Source organism: Pseudorca crassidens, chromosome 16, assembly GCF_039906515.1.
Source record: "Pseudorca crassidens isolate mPseCra1 chromosome 16, mPseCra1.hap1, whole genome shotgun sequence".
Classification (NCBI taxonomy): domain Eukaryota; kingdom Metazoa; phylum Chordata; class Mammalia; order Artiodactyla; family Delphinidae; genus Pseudorca; species Pseudorca crassidens.
Genome location: NC_090311.1, coordinates 1,170,622 through 1,176,845, shown reverse-complemented (window position 1 = coordinate 1,176,845; position 6,224 = coordinate 1,170,622). Strand labels below are relative to the sequence as shown.

The 6,224-nt window shown below is 62.3% G+C and overlaps 1 long non-coding RNA gene across 4 annotated transcripts; it reads left to right on the top strand.

Annotated features, from left to right (window-relative positions):
• Window positions 1-1,442: 1,442 nt before the first annotated feature.
• LOC137208599 (uncharacterized) lies at window positions 1,443-6,223 on the top strand. Of its 4 annotated transcripts, none has more exons than XR_010935679.1 (3): window positions 1,602-2,015; window positions 3,655-3,960; window positions 6,004-6,223. It is a non-coding gene; the product is annotated as an uncharacterized lncRNA (long non-coding RNA). The 4 variants fall into 4 exon arrangements; XR_010935677.1 differs by having other exon boundaries at window positions 1,824-1,982; XR_010935678.1 differs by lacking the exon at window positions 3,655-3,960 and having other exon boundaries at window positions 1,443-1,982.
• Window position 6,224: the final 1 nt, after the last annotated feature.

The window sequence follows — 6,224 nt, the reverse complement described above, 5'->3', positions numbered from 1 at the left end:
GAGCCTGCCGGGCCTCCCTCGTGTCCCTGTGGGGAGGGTTCTGACCCCTTAGCCTTCCAGGGGACCGGGGTGGGCCCCGTGGGGAGCCCTCGCCTCGCCCCGCCCCACGTGGCACTCCAGCCTCCAGCCCCACAGGTCCCTGCAGGCACCCAGCAACCACTCGCCCACCCGGTCACACGACCCTGCTCCCCATGGGGCTGGCGGCCCACCCCCCGCCCCTTGGCCAGCTGTCCTCACCTTTGCTGTGGAGCAGGCTGGCTGGTGGAGGACAGCAGGGTGGAAGGCGACAAGTGTGCAGGGCACATGGCTGGCTTTCTGTCACCCTCCCCCCGCCCAGCCCAGCCCCGTTCCTCCAGGGGATGGGGTCTCGCATCCCCTCCCAGCTGCGGCGGGGGGAGATTATCTTCCTCTCACTGCCCGTTCGAGGTCCTCCAGCCAGGTGGCCCATTTCGGCCAGGCCCCTCCGCCCCGGAGGCCCGAGCCCCCGACCCCCAATCCACGGTCTTCAGAAGCCAGAGCGTCCAAGGAGGCACGTGCTGCGGGGACAGGGCCCGCGTGGGGTCCCAGGTCTGGAGTCTGGGGTCTCCTTAGCATGGCCACTTCCAGGCTGAACCCACAGCAAGGAGAAGGAAGGTGGAGGGACACAGGACACAGCCCGTGGTGGCCTGGCTCCCCCCGAACCCTGGGGTGACGGCTTACTTTTGGGCTTGCAGTGTCCATCTAGAAGGAGCCATTGGGTAGAGGGACACTGATCGGGTGGCGGCCCAAGGAGGCAGTGGAGGCGGGGCTGGGGGCTGGGGGCTTCCCCTGGGATAGAAGGGAAGCCCCCAGATGCAGGAGCTGCTGAGCAGCTGGCCAGAGGGCATGAAGCCTCGCAGGTCCCCCTAGTCTCCCACATCAGCACCACTCTTTTAGTCTCCATGGAAGCCTGGGGCTGGGAGGACCACCGCTGTCCCGTCGTTCAGATGGGGAACCAAGGCCCCGAGACCGCACTGTCAGGCCAGGTGATGCTGAAGGGGTTCGGGACTTGTCCTCCGCGGGGGCAGCCCCTGCTCACCCTGCCACCCACCAGGGAGGTCGACGTCATCTTCAGCTCTCAGAACTCCATGGGGTGTGCGACCTGCCTATACCAGGCAGTGTGATTCTAGACATGGGCCTGGACCCCAGGGAGGCCTGGGCTTCCAGGTGGGCCAGGTGCTGTGCGGCACGGGTCGTGGGTGGGGCTCTTGGCCCCAGGATGACCAGCTTCTGCGGCCCCTCAGTCCCCGATCCCCCCTCCCCGCTGTGCCTCTGGTCTCCACTCGCCATAAAGCACCCAGTATGGGATCCCCACATGCCACCTGCTAGGCTGCTCTTGGGGTGGGGGTGGGGGCGGTGAGGGGCAGAGCAAACATTTACGGGGCCCTCACCGTGGGCCTGCAAGTTGCCACGGTGCCCACATCTCACAGCTGGGGACACTGGGGCTGGGGCATCCCACTTGGTCCCCGAGCCCTGTCTGCAGGGTTTAAAGACCCTGCCACCGGTGGTGTGGCCCCCTTGCTGTACCAGGAACCAGGGTGGTACCTTCCCTTTTCTCCAAGTTTTTTTCTCTGATTATAAAATAATCCCTGTTCGGGGTAGAACATTAGTAAAATAAAGAAAAGCAGAAAAGCAAAGCAAAATCCCCTGCAGTCTCCCACCCCCGTGGGTCCTCTGCGGATTTCTCCCTGCGTGACTCCTCTGGGCATTACCAGATCCTTCCCTGCATTCCTGGCCTCCAGCCACCCAGGAAGCTCTGCCTGACTCCCCTGCCCAGCCTCCCCCTGTCCTGGGGCTCCCACCCGCCCCCTTCCTGCCTTGGGCCCGGGGCGTGTCCAGCGGGCATCTCCACCCTCCTGGACGCTGCACAGGAGCTGTCAGTGGTCTGAGGCTGGGGCCGCCGGCACCCAGAGCCTCCCGCAGAGAAGGGAGCCGGCCTCTGCCCTGGCCATCGTCAGGCCGCGGTAAGGGATGAAGGTGGAGGAGACGGAAACCAGGTGGGGCACGGCCATCCTGCTGGCCGATGGGGGCCCCGTCCCCGGCCTGAGGGTGGCCGTCGTCTGCTGGGGAAAAGCTAAGGAGCTTGTGCTCTTCCCGCACCCCTAGAGCCCCAAGGAAGCTTCCGGCCTGAAGCCCATCAGTACCCAGTGGAAGGCAGGGGCCGGGGCTGGGGTGGGCTGCCCACAGCCCCTCGCCCACCTTTTCGGGCTGGAGGCACGTCAGCGGACGCTCCGGTGCGGCCTTGCTGGGCCTGCGTCCCGTCAGTTACACAGTTACCAGGGCCTCCCTTCCTGCCCCGCCCTCGGAGCGTCCTGGCAGTGCTGGCTGATTTATTTTTAGCTCCGCCTGACGCCAGGGTTGCCTTTCACCTCGGAGATCAGAGGCCTCGGGCTGGGCGGCCAGCGCCCTTGACCCTGCTGGGCATAGAGGGAGGCAGAGCAACGGGGTGTGCCTTCCTTCCCCAGGGGCCCCAAGCCTGGGGGTGCAGCCCGGGCAGCCCGAAGCTGGGGTGGCGGTCAGAATCCTCATTCTTCAGGAAACTGAGGTTGAGGCCTGAGCAAATGGACCCACCCCTCCTGGGGGTGCAGGGGGGGATGGGGGTGGGGATGGGCGATGGGGATGGGGGATGCGGGTGGGGTAGGGAAGAGGTGGGGTGGTCAGTCCTGGTCAGCTCAGGCTGCATTCCGAAGTACTACGGACGCGTATTTCTCCCAGAGTGGGAGGCAGAAGTGCAGGGTCTGGGTGCCGGCTGATCCAGTGCCGGGTGAGGGGCCCCCCCTGGTGCATAGGTGGCGCCTTCTGATGACTGAGAGCCTGGTCTCCCCTGGGGATAACACTGACCCTATTGTGGGTGTCTCACCCTCATGACCTCATCGAAACTGAATCACCCCTGAGGCGCCTCTCAAATACCGTCGTGTTGGGGGTTATACGTCACCATGTGGATTTGGGGGTGTGGACACGAGGAGGCACCCTGGACCGGGGGGGTGTGAGCTGGGCCTCAGGGATCAGCCAGAAGGCCGCAGGAGGAAAAGTGGGTGCCAGGGGTCTTGAGGGAGCCGGGAGGACTGTGAATGGACCTGGACCCGACCTGCGGGCACTGGGGAGGGGTGAGTGGGGTGGGGGAGGCCCGAACCGAGGAGGGCTGAGGATGGGGTCCAGGAAGGAGTCCTGCGAAGGGGGTGGGGTCGCAGAGGAGTGTGGCAGCACGGGGGTGGAGGAGGGCAGGCTGGGGTTCAGGGGGAGCCGAGCCGCGGCCGGGCCGCTGGGGCCCAGGTGCTGGTCGTGCACGGGGCCTGGATGGGTGGGGCCCGTGCGCCCACAGGAGGAGGGCTGGGGGGGCCGCCTGCTTTGGGGAGAAAGCCTTGCCCGGCCCCGCCGGCTGCGTCGGCCCCTCTTCCCCCTTGCTCCTGCCCCCCTGTTTTCCGGTGGGAGCAGGATGGGGGATCGCCCAGCACAGGCGTCCGCGGGCAGACGGGAGCTCCTCACGCAGGTGGGAAGGGGCTGTGTTAGGGCCAACCTCAGTGACAGTCACCCGGCCTTTGGGTCCCTAGTGTGGAGTCAGGTTCAAGCACAGAGCTCCTAGTGGCCATCTGTCATGGAGAGAATGGCCCTAAGGAATTCCCCTCATGTTTTTAGGGCGAGGACTCATGACAGGAACAGGGGTCAGGAATCCCTTCAGTCCATCTCATCTCCCCAGGCCAGAGGCACCTGGTCATTCCAGAGCCAGATTTACAGAGACACCGCTCTCATCCCATCAGACCACCCATCACAGGGTGCGATTCAGCAGGTTTTAGGGCGTTCACAGATTGTACAGCCGTCACCACAGTCAGTTCCAGAGCCTTCCGTCACTGCCTTCAGCCATTGCCTGAGCCCGGCCCAGCCCCCGAGACCTCACATCTGAGGAGTTGCCCAGCCTGGATGTTCACACCAGCGGGTCTCGCGGTGCGTGGACTCGGCGCCCGGCTCGCCCCCCGGAGCTCGGTGTTTGCAGCGCCCACACTGCCGTCTGCGTCGGGGCTCCCCTCCATTGTGGGGAATAGCGTTCCCTGGCTTGGATGAGCCGTTTTGTTTGTCCCCTTTTCTGTCGGTGGACACTTGGGTTATCTGCCTTGTGGCTGCTGTGAATACTCCGTGCAGTCTCGGGGTGACATGTTTTCATCTCACCTGGGTACACGGGGTCCTTACCTCCTGGGATTCACCGTCTCAGGTGACTTGCTGAGACCCGGCTTCCGGGTTTCGTCTGAGACGCAGGCTCCTGGCCTGTGGCCCAGCTGCCTCCCTGGCCTCCCCCCACGCCCAGGGTTCCGTGCCCCACCCCACCCGAGTGGCTGCAGAGATGGCTGTCGTAGGGTGGGCTCCGGAGAGGAGGGGCACAGGCCTGACCGGTCCTCCAACACCCGGCTCCTGGCACGCTGTCCAGAGACGCCTTCCCATCGTCCGCCTTGCCGCAGATGCGCCAGCCCTTCCGGACGGTCCCCAACAGCAGTTGCCCGTGTGCTGAGAAGGGGCCTCCTGGCCATCACAGATCGTCCCACTGGGCTTAGGAGGAGAGTGGCAAGGCGGTGAGGTCCCTCCTGCAGCCAGTCCCAGGCCCCCTGGCCTGGCATTTGGCGACGGGGCCCTGGAGGTGCCCAGGCCCAGCAGGGACGACCCTGCAGGTGCAGGCTGGGTCCACCCCACAGGCTTTGGGGTCCCCCCAACAGGCATCGCCTTCCCTTGATTGGCTTTTTGTTGCACCTGCTTGGAGCCCTACATCAAGGACACAGGACAAAAACTCTGGAGTTAACCAAGCCCCCATAGCAACTGTTGCCACGGGCTCTCCTAACCTAAACCGGACACACACCCCCACTCCATATTAGGTAAAATAATCACCATGCAGTGACCGTGTAGTTTCCTGGCCAATCACCTAATGCCATCCTGCGGCAGGAACTTCCTTTGTCTTGAGGCTATAGAAGTTGGCCACTAGCCTGCAAAGGGGGCCGGCTCTCCCTGGTCTATCAGGAAGTCGCCCGCCGTGTTCGCAGCGCCCCTCACTAACTCTGCTCTTCGTTCTCAATAAACTCACTCTCATCTAAAATACTCTGTGTCTGGAAATTCTTCTTCCAACCAGTGCGTGGACCACAACACTGCTTTCCTGGCGAGCCCCCTGCATGGATGGCCTGTCCATGTCCGCATAGGCCTTTCCGGGATGGGGCGCATAAAACTCTCAGGGACCTGGCGTGTGCGTTTGCTGGGACACGGGTGCACCCCTGGCCCAGGGTCTCATGTGGTGGCTTGGTTTCTGCAGAAAGGGGAGTGCAGCCCTGCTTTCTCAGCGTAGCACAGTGACTTAAATGTGCTGTGCGGTCATTCCACGCAGTGAGGCTCCGCTAACCAGAGACCTTTCCTACAGACAGCCAGCGCTCTGGCCTCAGTCCCGGAGGAACCCTTTCCTTCTGGGTCACATACTGTGCATTTTCCCCTGAAACATTTCAAGTGTTAGGTCCCAGCTTCAAGCACATTAGCTCTAAAGTGGACTATGTCTAGCTTGATTGTTAAACTGAACTTGGCTCTGAGATTTTAAAACAGAAAAAACTGCTGCCAGAGCCATGTATCTAAAGAGGTAACATGCTGATCTTGGCAGGAAGACGTCGCACTTTCTTCAGGCATTTGCGGTTGGGTTAGTACTTATTGGGAGGAGTGGACACCAGGGAAACGTCTAGAACGTTAGACAGATGTTGCACATCGATGCACGTGCTCAAATACTTTATCTCTTTTCAGAAATGAGCTTTTTGGTTTAATTGCTCTGAATGTAGTGGCTGAGATTAAACCACGTGTGCCTTCAGAACGGAAAATCCTGCAGAAGTCCTCAGATCCATCTGCAAAGCTGGGAACGGGCCCCACTGGGCAAGCCCTGGGGGGGCTGTGTGCCTGGGCGTGTGTGCACGTGTATGAGTTGCATCAACACAGAATTGCACTTTCAGTGTGATCGTTCCTTCCTTTCAGGCCGCTGCGGAGGTGCCCGCTCTCTGTGGCCATCACTGGCTGTGGAGCCCTGGTCTGCGGTGGTTCCTGATGCCCTGCTCCATTCACCAATGGGGAGACTGGCTGTTGAGGGGCTGGCCTGAGCCAGGGCCGCTGTTCCCAGGTCCTGCAGGGCTCTAAGGGGCCCCCTTTGGTAGCCTGGGGATAATTTTTTAATATTCAATAAACTTTTTTAAATTAAT